The 17,456-nt window shown below is 36.0% G+C and overlaps 1 long non-coding RNA gene across 1 annotated transcript in view; it reads right to left on the reverse strand.

The window, feature by feature from the left end:
• Window positions 1-679: 679 nt before the first annotated feature.
• Window positions 680-17,456, reverse strand: part of LOC141390637 (uncharacterized) — a 33,922-nt gene continuing 17,145 nt past the window's right edge. Inside the window, exons 2-3 of the long non-coding RNA XR_012409426.1 lie at window positions 14,436-14,483; window positions 680-2,626 (exon numbers count right to left, since the gene is read on the reverse strand). This is a non-coding gene — a long non-coding RNA (uncharacterized lncRNA). The remainder of the gene's footprint in view (window positions 2,627-14,435; window positions 14,484-17,456) is intronic.

Raw genomic sequence — 17,456 nt, forward strand, 5'->3', positions numbered from 1 at the left:
GAAGGTTTTAGCTTCATTATCGCACCGAAACTTTGGTACTTAGTCTACGTTGGGGGTATACAACTTTCTCCCAGAATTTTGTCGGTATCTCTCCCAGAATTTTGTCGGTATCCATGCCTTCTTATAGCCCCCATAGAACGGTACCTCCCGATTTTCGGTATTTTCAAGGTTTTAGCTTCATTATCACGGTTTTAGGTTCATTATCACACCGAAATGGCTAACATTTGGTACTAAGTTTGCGTTGGGGTATAAAATTTTCCACCAGAATTTTGTCGGTATCAGTCCATGCCTTCATATAGCCCCCATAGAACGGTACCTCCCGATTTTCGGTATTTTAAAGGTTGTGGCCTCAACTTTCCTGCGAAATGGCTGAAATTTGGTATTTAGACAACGTTGGGGATACTCAATTTTCCTCTTTCAATTTGTCGTATAGGTCAACGCCTTTATATAGCCCCCATAGAACGATATCTCCCGATTTTCGGTATGTAGTCTTCTTTGGGTCTAAAAACTTTCGGTCAGAAATTTGTCGGTATGGATCGACGTTCTGAAATAGCTTTCGTAGAATGGTGTCTCACACTGTTTTACCAAAATTGCTGAAATGTAGTATTAAGTCTTCTTCATACACGAAAGGAAACTAATTACTTCAGCCAGGCCGAAATTAACGCCGTTTTTACTTGTTTTTTTTTTTTTTTTTTTTTTTTTTTTTTTTTTTTTGTGGAAAAATCCCATACTTCCTGAGATGACACCAACTAAACTGACTAGTGCCTAAGATAACCCTCGAAGGGAGAAACCGGTTTGGTCTTAATTGTGTACATCGTATTATTTCTTAGAGACTTGGAATACGTCCGAATATGGACAACATCGGAACACTCTTTCGGGTGCGCCCCACACAAATTTTCGACAGAGTGCCGTTTAAGAACTCGTCTCGTCTTTGTGGCCCTTGTTACGACGGTACAATTTACTCCATTTTTCTTGAGAAATTGGCCCAAATTTTAAATTAAAAAAAAAAACGTAAAGACGTTGTAAGTATTGAGTTTACTCTCCGTCGCTCTATTTCTCTGGTGTGTTACCGTGTATATCAACTTATATATGTATGACCGGACGGCTAAAATATGTCGCAATCATATAAAAGAAATTTCTTTGGAAAATAGTGCCCAGGTGTAGTGGAGTAGGGTACCACATGATCGGTCCTGTCCGACTATAAACCTCTCTTACTTGTTATTCTAATCAAACCAAAAAAATATTTGGAACAATATTCCAACAATAAGTTTTTTTCTATTTTGTTGTTGCTATAATATGCAATTTATATAACCAATCTCTAACTATGAAACCAAATTTATAGGTTCCATAGTTTTCCATGCATTGTCTAGATTCTGTAGATAATTTTTATAATTTGTCGATTTTTCGCGAAAATAAAAATAAATTTAGTAAATATATATGCATCTATGAATAGATATGAAATGCTGTTAGCGATTTATGCATAGATTTTCTCATAAAAGCAAATAAGACATTTTTAAATATATTTTTTAATATGAGCATAATAATCGCTATAACTTTTGTGCGTATAGGCCAATTTGGTGAACGCGAACTGATTTAAGACCATAATTTTTCCCATAACCTTTATACAAAAAATCGTAGATGTGCTCGCAAAAAAATTTTTAATTTTTTTCAAATAGAATTGCAAAAGAAATTTGGTTTTTACCATATCTATATCAGGCAACTCTTTCGAATTCTTCCCTAATATCATGAGCATGATTACTCTCGATTTAGTCCAAGGTGCCTTCTGCTGCCACCACTGAAACTATCTATAGAAGACCTCAAGAAGTCTGCTGCCTATAGAAGACCTGTGAGGTCCTATCCTATGTTCTGTATCATTCGTATACAGCTTTCTTTGACACTATTACAGAAATATTCCCATAATATTTCACCTGCAACTATTAACAAACCATACATACTACATCAATATCTTAGACAACCATCTCCCAGAGAGTTTAATGTTGCATTTCTTATGAATATTATATTAAACTAAGCATATCCTTAAACATATCATCTCAAATGCATAGCAGACACATTAAACTCATTGCACACCTGAACATCAACTTAACATTTTGCAGTAACCACAAGGAAAACGTAATGCTCATACGCCTTGATGCCTGACTCTCTCTCTGTCTCTCTATAAAATCAATGTTAATCATACGGTCCATTAAACATTTTATTGGCACATTTGCTTCAAGCTTTATGACATTATTTCGAAAATTTTATGAGACTTTCTTCTAATTACTTTTTCACAAGCAAAGCAACAACAACAAAAAAGAATACGAAACTACTATCATAAACTGACACAAGGAGGCAAAGCAAAGCAATTTTATGATTTTAAAATGACTTTTGATTCTCTTGCATGACCAAATAAATAGCTTATGGGGAAATGTTATTAAATATTCCAGCACAGTATTGTGCATTTTGGGGAAAAATTATAAATTTGGCAATTGTCATGTAGATTTTTGCGATTTCTTAAATATTTATTCGGTATCTTGGCATTGTTAAAAGGAAAGTAACATATGCATTTGCTTACCTGAGGTTTGTGACATGCATTTAATTCTAAATGCCTGTAGAGGAAGCCAATCGACTGAAAAGAATTGTTAGCACATTAATTTACATTTATTTTTAAGAAGAAATATACATATAATAAGAACAGGTTTATCTACGCCATGACGTGAGGAACTAGAAAATTTACGATTTTAGTTGTGAAAATTTTATTAAAGCTGAGAAACTGCTTGAAATATTGAATTAGAGGCCGTTGTAATGCTATATATCAAGGAAGGTGGACTGTATAAGACCGCTCTGGGAAGTTTTTATACCCTACACCACTATGTGGAAAGGGTATTATAAGTTTGTTTTGGTAAAAATTCATGTAACACCGCGAAATATTCGTCGGAGACCCCCAATGTGGTATACCAATCTTCATATCTCGGCGAGATAAAGCGATTTTGAGATGTGTGTCCGTCCGTCCGTCCGTGTGTCCGTCTGTCCAGGCCGCAATTATGGACCGATCGTCACGAAACTTGGTATGGAGGTCGGTTTCACATCAGAATAGATCGCTATTTTAATTGGCGATGATCGTGAAATATTTAGCGGGTGAAATGGACCAAAAACATAATTTTTATTCGATTATGTAGCTGCGCTGTAGGTCGCAGTAATAGTCCGATCGCCCAGAAATTTTAAATAAAGTAAGAGTATATGACAAAGAAAAAGCTTGCAATTAGAGGTGGCGATCAGATAATATTTAGAGGGTTAAATGGACCACAACTTTTGTGTGAAAATTGTGAAAATTTTTAATTTACAGCTTATATATTTTTTCCCGGAAGAGACATTGCGGGCAAGTAAGCTATACTTGGAAGAGGAACGCTTGACCTTTCCATTAATGCCAATTACGTTGATTTACGTGCTCAGATAACAGAGTTACAGCCTAATATATCCAGTTTTTTGCTTCAAATATAATCAAAAACACACTAGAGGTCGCAATTATTGCTAAATAGTCACGAAACTTTGCACGAGGTAAGGGTTTAGGTCGAAGAAGATGCCTACAATTCTGGATGATGATCCGATATTATTTAGCGGGTGAAATGGACCATTACTTTTGTATAAAAAATATACAACTTTTATTTTTGGTCCATATTTTAATTCCTAGAGGGCACATACCGGCAAAGTAGCCTTCATATGGGAAAACGAATACTGATATTTCCCCTGATGCAAATTGCAATAACGTGTCTGCTAGATAACTGGCCTACTGCCTAATATATAATGGGTTTTGTGTAGAGGACCCCAATTTACTCTCATACTACAAATTGTCTCAATCATGACAGAGAAATTTTCAGTTCAGTTGTCCAATTGAATTTTTATACAAATATTGCAGCATGGGATCCCTTCGCCCCCTATTTTATACCCTTAGCCTTTCGGTTAATATAAAATATACAAAATACGACCAAAGATGTGCCCATCGAAAAAATGGTTTTAGACCCCAAGTATGTTTGGACGAAATTTGTTTCAAACAATTTGGAGTCGATTTAGCACTGTCCGTTCATCTGTCTATCTTACTGTCTAGCTGACTGGTGCGCACGATAACTCCCGAACGGATCTACCGATTCGAACCAAATTTTGCGCTTTGTATTTTTTTGCCTAAACATAGTTTAATTTCCTTCGGGCACCTCAGCCACAAAAGTTAAAAATTTTCTGAAAAATTGTGTGAACGATAAATGTCGAAGTGCGAAATCGATTTGGTCCAAACTTTCCATATATTATTATTCCTTCCAGATATAGATCGGGTAAGACTATATCGGTCCACACCTTCGAGTACCTCCCACACAAAATTTGGAAAAGTGAAATTTAAGAGTCCTATCAAAGATTGTCCTTGCGGCCCCCTTTACGATGGTACAATTGCAATGGCAAGTCCATACCTCCAGAGATTATGGACGAAAAGGTCCATGAAACCCTGAAAACAAGCAAGAAACCTAACTAAAATGGCAAATTCGGAAGATAACTCTCAAGGGGATTTTCTGATTGGTCTAAACTTTGCACATCCTATTATTTCATTTAGTAATGTATCAGGTTGGAATATGGACTATATCGGTCCCGTCCTTCGAGTACCTCCTACACAAAATTTGGGAAAAGTGCAGTTTGAAAACGTTCTTATCACGTTACCTATTGCAATAGTAAAATTTTTCCGGAGTAAGTCCATACTTCCAGAGATAATGGTCCAAAATTTACAAAAAATAATTCTCAAACTTTTTCAAAAATCAAAATTTTGTATAGCCTTACATTACGATACCTACAAACTACAAAATATATATTTTTTATACGGCATGATTATTGTGTTTGTTTCTTTTTTGGTCAGATGCTGACTTTTACTATCCTGACTTTTACTATCTTACTTGGCGTGTAATTAAATATGAATAATTTTGGGATTAATAAAATTTTGTGCATCCAAATTATTTGAATTTCTATTCATTATTAGTTATTTCTACCGGTATAAAATATGTATATAACCACAATGAGCTATAGATTCACAATAAAGCCACAATCAATGTGAATTTTCCAATTTTGGCATATTGTTTAGAAATGTATAATTTATATAATTGTTCCACAAATATCACAGTAGGGACCGGGGATGCTTATCTTATACCAATGGATTCATGTTATGTCATTGATATGTGACGTATTTTTATCACAGAATCCGAAAGGCGTGTCCTAAGTTGCCACTTGTAGAGAAGTTTTTCATGGCTGAAATACTCAGGAAATATCGGCAGCATTACAACGGGGTATTAGGCCACCGTTGAAAATTTGATGTGGCCAGGCCTGGGAATCATAGCCGGACATTCAACGTGCAAAGTGGTTGCACATAGCTAAGTCCTATAGGTTGTGGTGTAGGGTATCACATGGTCGGTCCCGTCCGACTATAGCCTTTGCTTACTTGTTTTTATCTATAGAATGCCGTTGGGATGTCTTCTGTCTCTAGAAGACCCTTGGGAGATCTTCAGTCCATAGAAGAACTCTGGGAAGTTTTTTTTATCTATAGAATGCCGTTGGGATGTCTTCTATCTATAAGGTAGTAGTTCAATTGAATGATCCGGGTCACTATTTTGTTCAATGGACACCGGTAAATTCTTAATATATACTTAATTTCGCACGTTAGTTTTTATGACGTTACTCATTCGTTTTTGAACGAGAAGAACTCTGGTAAGTTTTTTTTATCTATAGAAGGCCGTTGGTCCAAGAGGTGTACGATAACCCACTGAAATGACTAGTGGGCGCGATAGCTATCGAAAAGATATGACTCTCAAAATAAGATCCACTTCCGTAATGCACTATGTCGGTCCATTCCTCCGCAAAACTTTTGAACTTTAATCCTAATCCAAATTTTTGTCGGCAAGTTCAAATATCAAAAAAGTGTCACAAAATTCTGAAAAGACCCTAAATATATTCGACCTGTCCGTAAATGAAAGTTCCAATTCATATAGGCTGAGGGTATATCTCTGTCGGTAAAGCCGACTGATACTTTTTTACTTGTTAAAATATTTTTTTCTTAAAAGCAGAATTAAAACCGCAATAACTTTTGTCCGCAACAACCAAAAATTTTCTCGCGAGCGGATTTGTACTGGGGAATTTTTTCTTAACCTATGTACCAAAAATCGTTGATGTAGCGCGAAAAGAAAAAAATTAAAATTAAACCAATTCAAACCAAATTTTGGGTATCGTAATATTTTGTACAAACTTAGTTTATGTTCGAAGATGGGCCATATCGGCTACCTCGGGCCCACAAAAGTAAAAATTTTTCTGTAAAATGGTGTGCACGATAACTCTCAAAGGGAGCAATCGATTTGGTCCAAATTTTGCACATCGTATTATTTCCTCCATATATAGATCCGTTTCGAATATGGACTAAATCGGCTCACTCCTTCGGGTACCTCTCATACAAAATTCGGATAAAGTGAAGTATAAGAGCTCCCCTCGGATCGTTTTGAAATTTTTTTCAGTATGTTGTCCTTGCGGCTCCCTTTACGACGGTATAATTTTTTTTCTTGCGCAAGACCACACTTCCTGATATATAGTCCTGAAAGCTCCAAGAAACCCTGACGGCACCAACCAAAATGGCAAATCCGCAAGATAATTATCGCATAGATTTTCTGATTGTTGCTAACTTTGCACATCGTATTATTTCATCCAGTCTTGTATCAGGTTGGAATATGGAATAAATCGGTCCACTCCTTCGGATACCTTCCTCACAAAATTCGGATAAAGTAAAGTTTAAGAGCTTCTCTCGCATCGTTTTGATTCTTTTTTCAGTAGGTTGTTTAACCGGCCTCATTTAAAACGGTACATTTTTTTCGGGAGTAAGTCAATACTTCCTAAAATAATGGCATAACTGTTGTGTTTGGTTTTGTGGTTTTTTTGGTTAGTGGCTGAGGGTATATCTCCGTCAGCACAGCTGACTGATACTTTCTTACTTGTTAATTTATTTTTTAGAGGTTTATATGGATTCTGAGGTAGTATAATTTAGATTTGCTCCCAGATTTTTTTAATTTTTTTTTAAACCAATTTTAGAAATTGTGGTGCATCTGCGGATGGATGTCAAATGCTGTTACTGGTATACATATGCCTAAATTTTCTGAATACAACAAATAAGAAATTAAAAAAAAATTTCTTCATAAGATAATAAAAACCTCTATAACTTTTGCGCGCATTGGCCAATTTTTTGAACGTGAACAGATTTGAAACCAGAATTTTTTTCCTTAACTTCTATACCAACTTAACTTCTTAACTTCTATACAAGTAAAAAAGTATCAGTCGGGTTTGCCGACAGAGATATACCCTCAGCCTATGCAAATTGAAACACTTTTTTCACAAAAAACTTATGTATTTAGGGGGTTTCAAAATTGTGGTCGTATAAAACGACAAAAATGTTGATTAGGATTAAAGTTCAAAAATTTTGCGGAAAAGGTACCATAGGGGGTTTTTACACCCTTCGGGCTGTTTTCTCAAAAAGGAAGGACTTGCCCCTGAAACAACATTTACCATCGTAATTGAGGCAGCGAATGTAAGTTGCTTCAACAAAAATCAAAGTGATTCAGTAGCAGGTCTTAAAGTGAACATATCCAAAATTTTGTGTGGGAGGTACGGGATGGAGTGGACAAATATAGTCCATATTCGAACCTGATCTATATTTGGTAGATATTATGAGAATGTGTAAAGTATGGACAATTCGGTCACTCCCATTAAGAATTATCGTGCGCACAATTTTTCCGAATATTTTTGAACTTTTGTGGGGTAGGTACCTGAGAGAGTGGACCGATATGGCTTATCTACGAACTTAATGTATGTTTGGAAACAATATTACGAAGGCCAAATTTTGGCCGGAATCGGCATTTCCGTTGGAGAATTATCTTGCGCTTCCACCCATAAACATGGTGTGATAGGGTTCGTTTTTCAACTTTCAGGCTATTTTTTCAGGAAATATGGGCTTGCCCCTGAGGAAACTTGTACCTTCGTATAGGGGACAGTGAATACAAGATGTTACAACAAAAACCAACGCGATTCGCGAGCAGGTCCTAAACTGAACTTTTCCGAAATTTTGTGTGAGAGGTACTCGAAGGAGTTTACCGATTGAGTCCATATTGGAACCTCATCTAAGTCTGGTAGAAATTTCATAATGTGCAAAGTATGGACCAAATCGGCTACTCCCTTCAAGAGTTATCGTACGCACAAATTTTCCGAACATTTTCGAACTTTTGTGGGGGAGGTACCGGAAGGAGTGGACCGATATAATCCATCTTTGAACTTGAACTAAGTTTGGACAAAATATTACGAAAGCCAAATTTTGGACCGAATCGGCAGATCCGTTCGAGAGTTATATTGCGCTCCAACCACTACACACGGTGTCATAGGGTTTTTTGTAACTTTCAGGCTATTTTCTCAGGAAGTATGGACTTGCCCCTAATGAAACTTACAGCGTCGTATAGAGGACAGCGAATACAACTTGCGTAGACAAAAATCAAAGCGATTCGAGACCAGGTCCTAAACTGAACATTTCCGAAATTTTGTGTGGGAGGTACCCGAAGGAGTGGACCGATTGAGTTTATATTGGAACCTAATCTAAGTTTGGTAGAAATTACACTATGTGCAAAGTATTGACCAAATCGGTTATTCCCTACAAGAGTTATCGTGCGCACAAGTTTTGCGACAATTTTTGAACATTTGTGGGAGAGGTACCTGAAGGAGTGGACCTATATGGCACATCTTCGAACTTAAATCGAATCTGGGCAAAAGATTACGATACCCAAAATTTGAACCGAATCGATTGATCCGTTCGAGAGTTATCGTGCGCACCAGCCTGCCAGACAGACAGACAGACAGACGGACGGACATTGCTAGATCTACTCAAAATTGTCTGAAACGGATATCGTACAAACATACTTGGGGTCTAAAACCATTATTTTGATGAGGCACATTTTTGGTCGTATCAAAGTGTAAATACCCTCTTTAGCCTAAAGGCTGCGGGTATAAAAATCGAAAATGTGATTGCAAAAAATTTTTTTAATTTGTTTTAAATGGAATTGTAAAGGAAATTTGTTTTTTACCATATCGTCGGTGTTATACTTAAGTGTTCCATACGCCATTTTTGACATTTTGAGATAAAGGTACTATACAAGATTTCCCATTTTTTGCCAAATTACGAATAATGTGGCGTATGGAACACATTGTTTTAAAGGACTTGATTTAAAAACTGAAGAATAATATAATTGTTATATGAAAACGAAAATGTATCAATCGCTTAAACAACAAATCCCTAGTTTAAAGACAACATTTTTATGTAAGTCCACAAAAATATACGCAAAAACGTTCAATCGACTTAAAGCTAGTGTGGACACCGACTACAAAAATGGTATTATAAGAAAACGCGTATAAATGTTTTATGTTACCTTAGAAATGCAAAATATCAATCCGTTTTGTCCGATCGAAATTTTTACCACAAAAAAAAAATAGTGATAAGGGGAAGCAATCCCTTAAATAAATGTTAAGGAAACCTATAATATTGCTCCTTATTGTATTTATATGAGAAAAATAAATGTTTCATTTAAAGTCCTGATTTTTCAACTCCACAGTAGCACTTCATATAAGGGAGGTGGAACACGATTGATAAAAAGTGTTTTGGTTGAAATGTGACAAAACGTGTTCCATGTGACACAAACTGCCAAAAACATGAAAAAAAGATTCCATGGAACAATTCAGCAACTTTTTGCAATTATAAAAATTGGCCATAACTTCTAGACTATCACAGATATCTGACTAAACAAAACTACTAATATATGCTATGAGTTTTATTAAGTAGAATTGAGCTCTTAAAGTATTGGATTATTGCACCATTTTTATCCTGTCTGGCTTTAAACATTAACTTGAGTTTTTCTGGAATCAGGCAAATGGCGTATGGAACACTTAAGCATGACACCGACGATATACATTTTTGGTATAACTTCCATAGGAGTGTACCTCCCGATGTATGTAATTTTTATGAGTTTATCCGCATTAGCCTACTGAAATGACTGAAATATGGCGTTCAGTCTTCGTTGGGGGTATAAAATATTCCGACAGAGAATTGTCGGTGCAGGTCCACTTTTTGATATAGCCCCCATATGAAGGTATGGCCCGATTTTGGTAATTTTGAAGATTTTAGCCACATTATCCAACCGAAATGGCTGAAATTAGATTTGAATATACATAATTTATGGTGGAGGGTGTAATAAGGGTTCAAAATCACCCCATTCTGCACTTTATGGTAATAAAACTTGTATTTAACAGTTTGTTTGGAGACGCATAACTGCATTAATTTTGCTATTTCTACCCATATGGTTGGAACCGTCGGACGGACTTTTTACTTTTGTAATTTCTTATGAGAGAAGTCTCCCCTGTCCCGCCTGGGATGTTTGTGGAACAATTATTATATTATAATTTCTTATCTGCTATGCCGTGATCATTTCTGATTTTATTTATCAAAATGTTTTTTATAATCGTAGTTTAAGTTGAACCAAACTTAAATAAAGCGTAGTTCCCCAATTGTCATATTTCCTAAAAATTGCTATAAAACCAAAAGCCGCAGGAAGTCGAAGGTAAAATTTTAAGACATTATTATAGATAAGATACATCAAAAATTAAAAAAAAAAAAATAAAGCTAATCTCGACTAATTTCTATACTAAACCCCTATTTTAATTGAAGAATTAAAAAAAAAATAGACCTTATATTTATTTACCCCGAAACATTTAAATTAAAATAACTTATAGATTACAAAACAATATAACTAATTTAAATACCATTACGGTATATCAAAAATACAAAAGATTCCTCAATAATATATTCACAGAATCCACACGTCTATATCAATTTTACAGCTAACAAGTAAGAACGGCGTTAAGTTCGGCCGGGCCGAACTTGTTATACCCTCCACCACAAGTTGTATTGAAGTAAAATGGAATAATTATTTTCCTTTCGTGTATGAAAATTTCAGCAATTTCGGTAAAACCATGTGAGGCACCATTCTATGGGGGCTATTTCAAAACGTCGATATATACCGACAAATTTCTGACGGACAGTTTTTAGGCTCAAAGAAGACTAAATACCAAATTTCCTATATTTCGGTAAGAGAATGTGGCTAAAACTTAAAAAAATACCGAAAATCAAGAAGTACGCTTCTATGGGGATATAGGAAGACGTGGACCTATACTGATAATACTCTTCTGGAATATTTTATAACTCTTGGAAGACGAAATAACGAATTTCAGCCATTTCGGTTGGATATTGACGTCACAATCTTCAGTATTACGAAAATCGGGAGGTACCGTTCTATGGGGGCTAATCGAAACGTGGACCTATATCGACGAATTTTAGTCAGAAATGGGGCAATATGAAAGCGTGGACATGTACAGACATATTTCTGGCGAACAGTTTTATATCATATTGAAGACTAAATACCAAATTTCAGCCATTTTGGTGGAATATTGAAGACACAACCTTCAAAATACGAAAAATCGGGAGGTGCCTTTCCATAGGGGCTATATGAAGGCGTAGACCTATACCGACAAATTTAAAGGGGAAGTTTGAGTACCCCAACGAAGTCTAAATACCAAATTTCAGCCATTTCGGTGGAATATTGAGGCCACAACGTTCAAAATACCGAAAATCGAGAGGTACCGTTCTATGGGGACTATATGAAGGCATGGACCGATACCGACAAAATTCTGGGGGAAAGTTTTATACCACCAACGTAGACTAAGTACCAAATTTCAGCCATTTTGGTGTGATAATGAATCTAAAACCTTCAAAATACCGAAAATCGGGAGGTACCGTTCTATTGGGGCTATATGAAGGCATTGACCGATACCGACAAAATTATGGGGGAAAGTTTCATACCCCTAAAGAAGACTACGTACCAAATTTCAGCCATTTTGGTAGGATAATGAGGCTAAAACCTTAAATATACCGAAAATCGGGAGGTACCGTTCTATGGGGGCTATATGAAGGTGTGGACCGATACCGACAAAATTCTGGAGGAAAGTTTTTTACCCCTAAAGAAGACTACGTACCATATTTCAGCCATTTCGGTGGAATATTGAGGCCACAACGTTCAAAATACCGAAAATCGGGAGGTACCGTTCTATGGGGGCTATATATGAAGGCATGGGCCGATACCGACAAAGTTCTGGGGGAAAGTTTTATACCACCAACGTAGACTAAGTACCAAATTTCAGCCATTTAGGTGTGATAATGAATCTAAAACCTTCAAAATACCGAAAATCGGGAGGTACCGTTCTATGGGGGCTATATGAAGGTGTGGACCGATACCGACAAAATTCTGGGGCAAAGTTTTCTACACCTAAAGAAGACTACGTACTAAATTTCAGCCATTTTGATAGGATAAAGAAGCTAAAACCTTCAAAATACCGAAAATCGGGAGGTACCGTTCTATGGGGGCTATATGAAGGTGTGAACCGATACCGACAAAATGCTGGGGGAAAGTTTTATTCCCCTAAAGAAGACTACGTACCAAATTTCAGCCATTTTGGTAGGATAATGAGGCTAAAACCTTAAAAATACCGAAAGTCGGGAGGTACCGTTCTATGGGGGCTATATGAAGGTGTGGACCGATACCAACCAAATTCTGGAGGAAAGTTGTATACCCCTAAAGAAGACTACGTACCAAATTTCAGCCATTTTGGTAGGATAATGAAGCTAAAACCTTAAAAATACCGAAAATCGGGATGTGCCGTTCTATGGGGGCTATATAAAAAAGTGGACCGATATATCCCATTTTTAATACCAACCATCCTGCAAGTAATAAAAACTTCTGTACCAAATTTTGACTCTCTATCTTTAAAATTGCGAGCTGTATATTGATTTCAACAGACAGACAGACGGACAGACGGACATGGTCAAATCGGCATAGAATTTTATGCTGATCAATAATATATATACTTTATAGGGTCTCCGACGAATATTTCGATGTGTTACAAACGGAATGACAAATTTAATTATACCCTCCATATGGTGGAGGGTATAAAAATGTCATGGTTAACATTGAAAAAAATATCAATTTTAAATGTACCGTTATTCCGTTCTGAATAATTATTTCTAAGTATTACATATACCGTTGAGTACAGTCAACACTCTATTTAAATACTGCACTAGCGTTTCATAGTTTCCTTCAAGTCCATTTTTTGATTTTCTGCGCGCTAGATCGGTATTTTATTCCACTGTACGTCGGGAGGTCTTCTATATACGGAAGCCCCTTCGAAGGTATTTTATCTATGGAAGACTTTTGGGGCTTTTTTAAATAAGTTAATCATTACTCAAAAAGATTGCTTTACTAATGTATCTCCCCTTCATTATTCGTTGACTTGCATTCATTTTTCCACACATTTACTTTGTTTTGTAATAAAGCACGAAGTTAACAACTTCCTTGTGGCAATTTTTCATTCGAAATTATAATGACTGGTTGTGCAAATAACCAGGATTAACTCATTCACTTCACTGGGCTTTGTTTTGTAAGAAAAATTGCAACCCTTTTGGCAGCACAAAACGGAAATCCGCTTGCAAGTGGAAAACCAAAACACCAAATAGAAACAATGTAAAGAGTATAAAGGTCAATCAGGGTTTAGTAACTGTAAGAACGAAACAAGGTTACAAGTATCAGAGGGATTCGGATTATTTTCACCTTGAGAACGATGCAGGCCTCTTTTTATTAATATACGAAAAACACTTTGAAAGAATTTTTCTCCTCCGCGTCCATTCGAACCTGGGACCTCTCGGTTTGTAGTCTGGCACAATATCCACAGCACCACCCATGATACATACGACATATTAACTAGTCTTCCGGTTTAGTAAATACGGCTGTTTATCCAGAGGTTATTATAATGTTCTGATTTTTTTTTTAATACTTCTCCCAACCAATTTTATTAATATACTTTCTGGTAAACACGAGATATGTTAAAGTTCAAGCAAACGGAGTTCGATGTCCTTGTCTGGGATCGGCCCATTAGCATTATATCTGAATATATATATTCTCTATACAGTGCAAACAATTTAACAACATTTTCGCTTGAATTTATATTTTGACCTTTTTTGCAACTCAACAATTTTTTTTTGGTTGCAAAACAATTTAAATTACTTTTTGTTTCTACTTTTGTAATTCCTTAACAGTAATTTTTCTTTTCTGTCAAAATCCGTTACAATGTTACTGCAGTTCTGGCAATGGGACAGAGGAAGTGTGGAAAGGTGGTGTGCGGGGCAACAATAGTTAAACATAAATTAGCCAGCCAAGTATGAAAATAACTCAAAACGAAAATTAAACTAAATTACAAAATTACACAATGAGCAGCGCATTAATGCTTACGTTTTATGTACGCAGTAGATTGGATGTGAATGGAGAAGTGGATAATGGCTGAAAAGAAATACAATATTGTTTAATATATGTTTTAGTATTATTAAAAATATGTTAATGGTTTACAAAGAAATTAACAGACAGTGGAATATAATTTAGTTGGTTTTATTATACAATTAACATTCTTTAGGCAAAACGAAATTGGAATTTTAGGGCCATAAATATGTTTGGCTTTACACATTAGAACCTTGAAAGACATTACTTAAAAATTAACAACATAACGCTGAACTCTTCCTTTAGAAAATACGCCGTTTACGCATTGATGGGTATATTTGTAATGTACAAGAAAAATATTATTACCTTGATGGAATTTTAATGTTTTATAACTTTGATGACACTAGACATAAGTATAGTAGTAGTAAGTATAATTAGGTATAGTATATATACGTATAGTAGTAGTAATAAGCAAAAAAAAAAATCTCCAGAATCACTCCATTGGATAGAAATACTTTCCGCAACAATTAAAGACGAGCTGTCCAAAGTCTGAGAAAAACATATATCCACTAAACCATGAAATTAAACTGGTTCTGGGAAATTTTTCCAAAAATGTTTGCTAACATTGTGTACAATATAAATCAAATTGAGTAACCTGCTTGGTCCAAACTAAGCACAAATATGAAATTGTTTCCTGAAGATTGTCCTCGCGGTTCTTGTTATACGGTATAATTTTTTGGCGAAAGGGCCACACTTCCTGTCCCACGTGGGACAAGAGAAACTTCTCTCATAACAGTGAGTTTACTCCGATTCATATGAGCTCAATGATATGTGACGTACGGTCTATCGCCGAGACCGAACGGCGCAAAATGGTATCTCAGTGGACAAAAATCGAAATTTTTTTATCGACTTTTTTATAATTTTATTGTTTCATTTTATTGAGAACACTTTAAATAGGACAATTGTGAATGAATTTTGTCGATATATGGTGTTACTTCAAAGTTGTAGCTCATTAAACATAGAAAAGCTTTTGAATTTGGGAATTAAAAAGTGACCATTAGCCTTAAAAATGTTTACATTATCACGATAACAGCTCTATCTTGATCTAGTTGGCATGTGTTTTCGGGCATTTCACGTCAAACAAATCGAGATAGAAAACCGTTAGTACAAGGTGGCACAAAAGTAATCCTCCTATCAGAAAATGCTATAAATTTTGTGATTGGCCCCTAACGTCAGTTCTGTTTTGATATTTGTGTAGTAAACACATGCGAAATACACGTTAATAAACAATTTTACGCTACACTGCTCCAGAACGCGGAATATTGGTGACTATTTATTTGACCAATAACACTGCTCAACAAAATTGAAAAAGTTGAATGTTTCAGACGAAGTTGCAGTTGTTTCTAGATAAAATCGGCGAGTTATTTTCAAATCCGGTGCCGGTTTTTCTCCATCAGCTCTTGTTTTTGAGATATAGCTCAAAATCGGTTTTTACGAGTTTAACCCAGACTTTCGTTATTTTCGGATACAAACAAATATTTTTTTGTGGGTTTTTCGACATTAATATATTAAGGAGATTTTGTACGCTCGATACAAATCGTTTTTGAAATTAATTTCTCGTTAGAGACGAGCTTACTGACCAAGATGCTTTTTGAAAAAGGAAAGCCGACGATACGAACCCACACAATCACCACTGTGTGACATGCATGTTTCGCCTTTGGTTTAGGAAGGCTCCTCAGACACATCGACTGTGGGGCGGCTTCGCTATCCTCTAACTTATTTCCTCTTTCAAATGCAAGTTGTTTTTTTACAAAGTTGAATTTTTTGTTCAAATCTTTGTATGGCTTTCATGACAAACGCTTAGCGTAGCCTTTGAAAGTTATGAGTTTGGTTCTGAACACTAACACGCCGTGACAACACTTTTTTCCATGTGTTTTTCAAGGACATGGGTTCGAACCCCAGCCTGGCTCAAGCTGATTTTTATTTTTATTTGAAAATTTTGCCTATTAGGCGAAGGTCATTTTTTATTAATTTTTTTAATTAATTTCTCGTTAGAGACGAGCTTACTGACCAAGATGCTTTTTGAAAAAGGAAAGCCGACGATACGAACCCACACAATCACCACTGTGTGACATGCATGTTTCGCCTTTGGTTTAGGAAGGAAAGGAAATATTTATGGTGAGTATATATCAAAAAAATATAGAAAATATACGACGGACGGAAAATATACGACGGCCGAAGAAAAAGGTCCGATGTCTCCTCTTCGTCGCGGGCCAAACGGTTACTGTGAATGGTGAACGCTACAGAGCAATAATGAACGAGCTCTTTTTGCTGCACCTTTATGAATTGGGATTGGAAAACATGTGGTTCAAACAGGACGGTGCAACGGCACACATTGCACGTGCAACAACCGATATGCTGAAATATGCCTTTCCCGGGCGCCTAATCCCCCGTTTTGGTGATTTGCACTGGCTAGCAAGATCGCCTGATTTGACCGCTCCAGACTTCTTTTTGTGGGGCTTTTTGAAGTCGCGGGTTTATGTCAACAAGCCTCAGACTCTTTCTGCTCTTAAAGACAATATCCGTCAAGAATGTGAGGACCTATCGCCGGAAGTTTTGGCCAAAGTGATGGAAAAATGCCATAAAAAAGGGCTCAAATGACAATAAACTGTGGCGGCGGCCATTTACCTGACATCATATTCTCGACTTGATGTAAAAAACTTAAAAGACCAATCCACAAGAAGAATCAAAGTTTTTAATTAACCTTGTATAAACATGACTATAGTTTCAATTAAATTCATTTCAAATTCAACCCAACTATGTGGCAACCCGAGGCAGGTTATTAAAGAGGGAATATTAAAAACAAAAGTACTGTTATATATAGGGACCATATCCAAATCTGAACAATTTTTTGGACAGGAACATTGGAAAATATCGCATATTAAATTTTAAGGCTATTAAATTGAAATTGACTGAGTTATAACAAAATCAGAGAATGATATATAGGACAAAATCTGAACCGATTTTTGTGAAAATCGA

Source organism: Musca autumnalis, unplaced genomic scaffold (assembly GCF_047663935.1).
Source record: "Musca autumnalis isolate F117 unplaced genomic scaffold, ASM4766393v1 scaffold_1, whole genome shotgun sequence".
In the NCBI taxonomy this organism is placed as follows: domain Eukaryota; kingdom Metazoa; phylum Arthropoda; class Insecta; order Diptera; family Muscidae; genus Musca; species Musca autumnalis.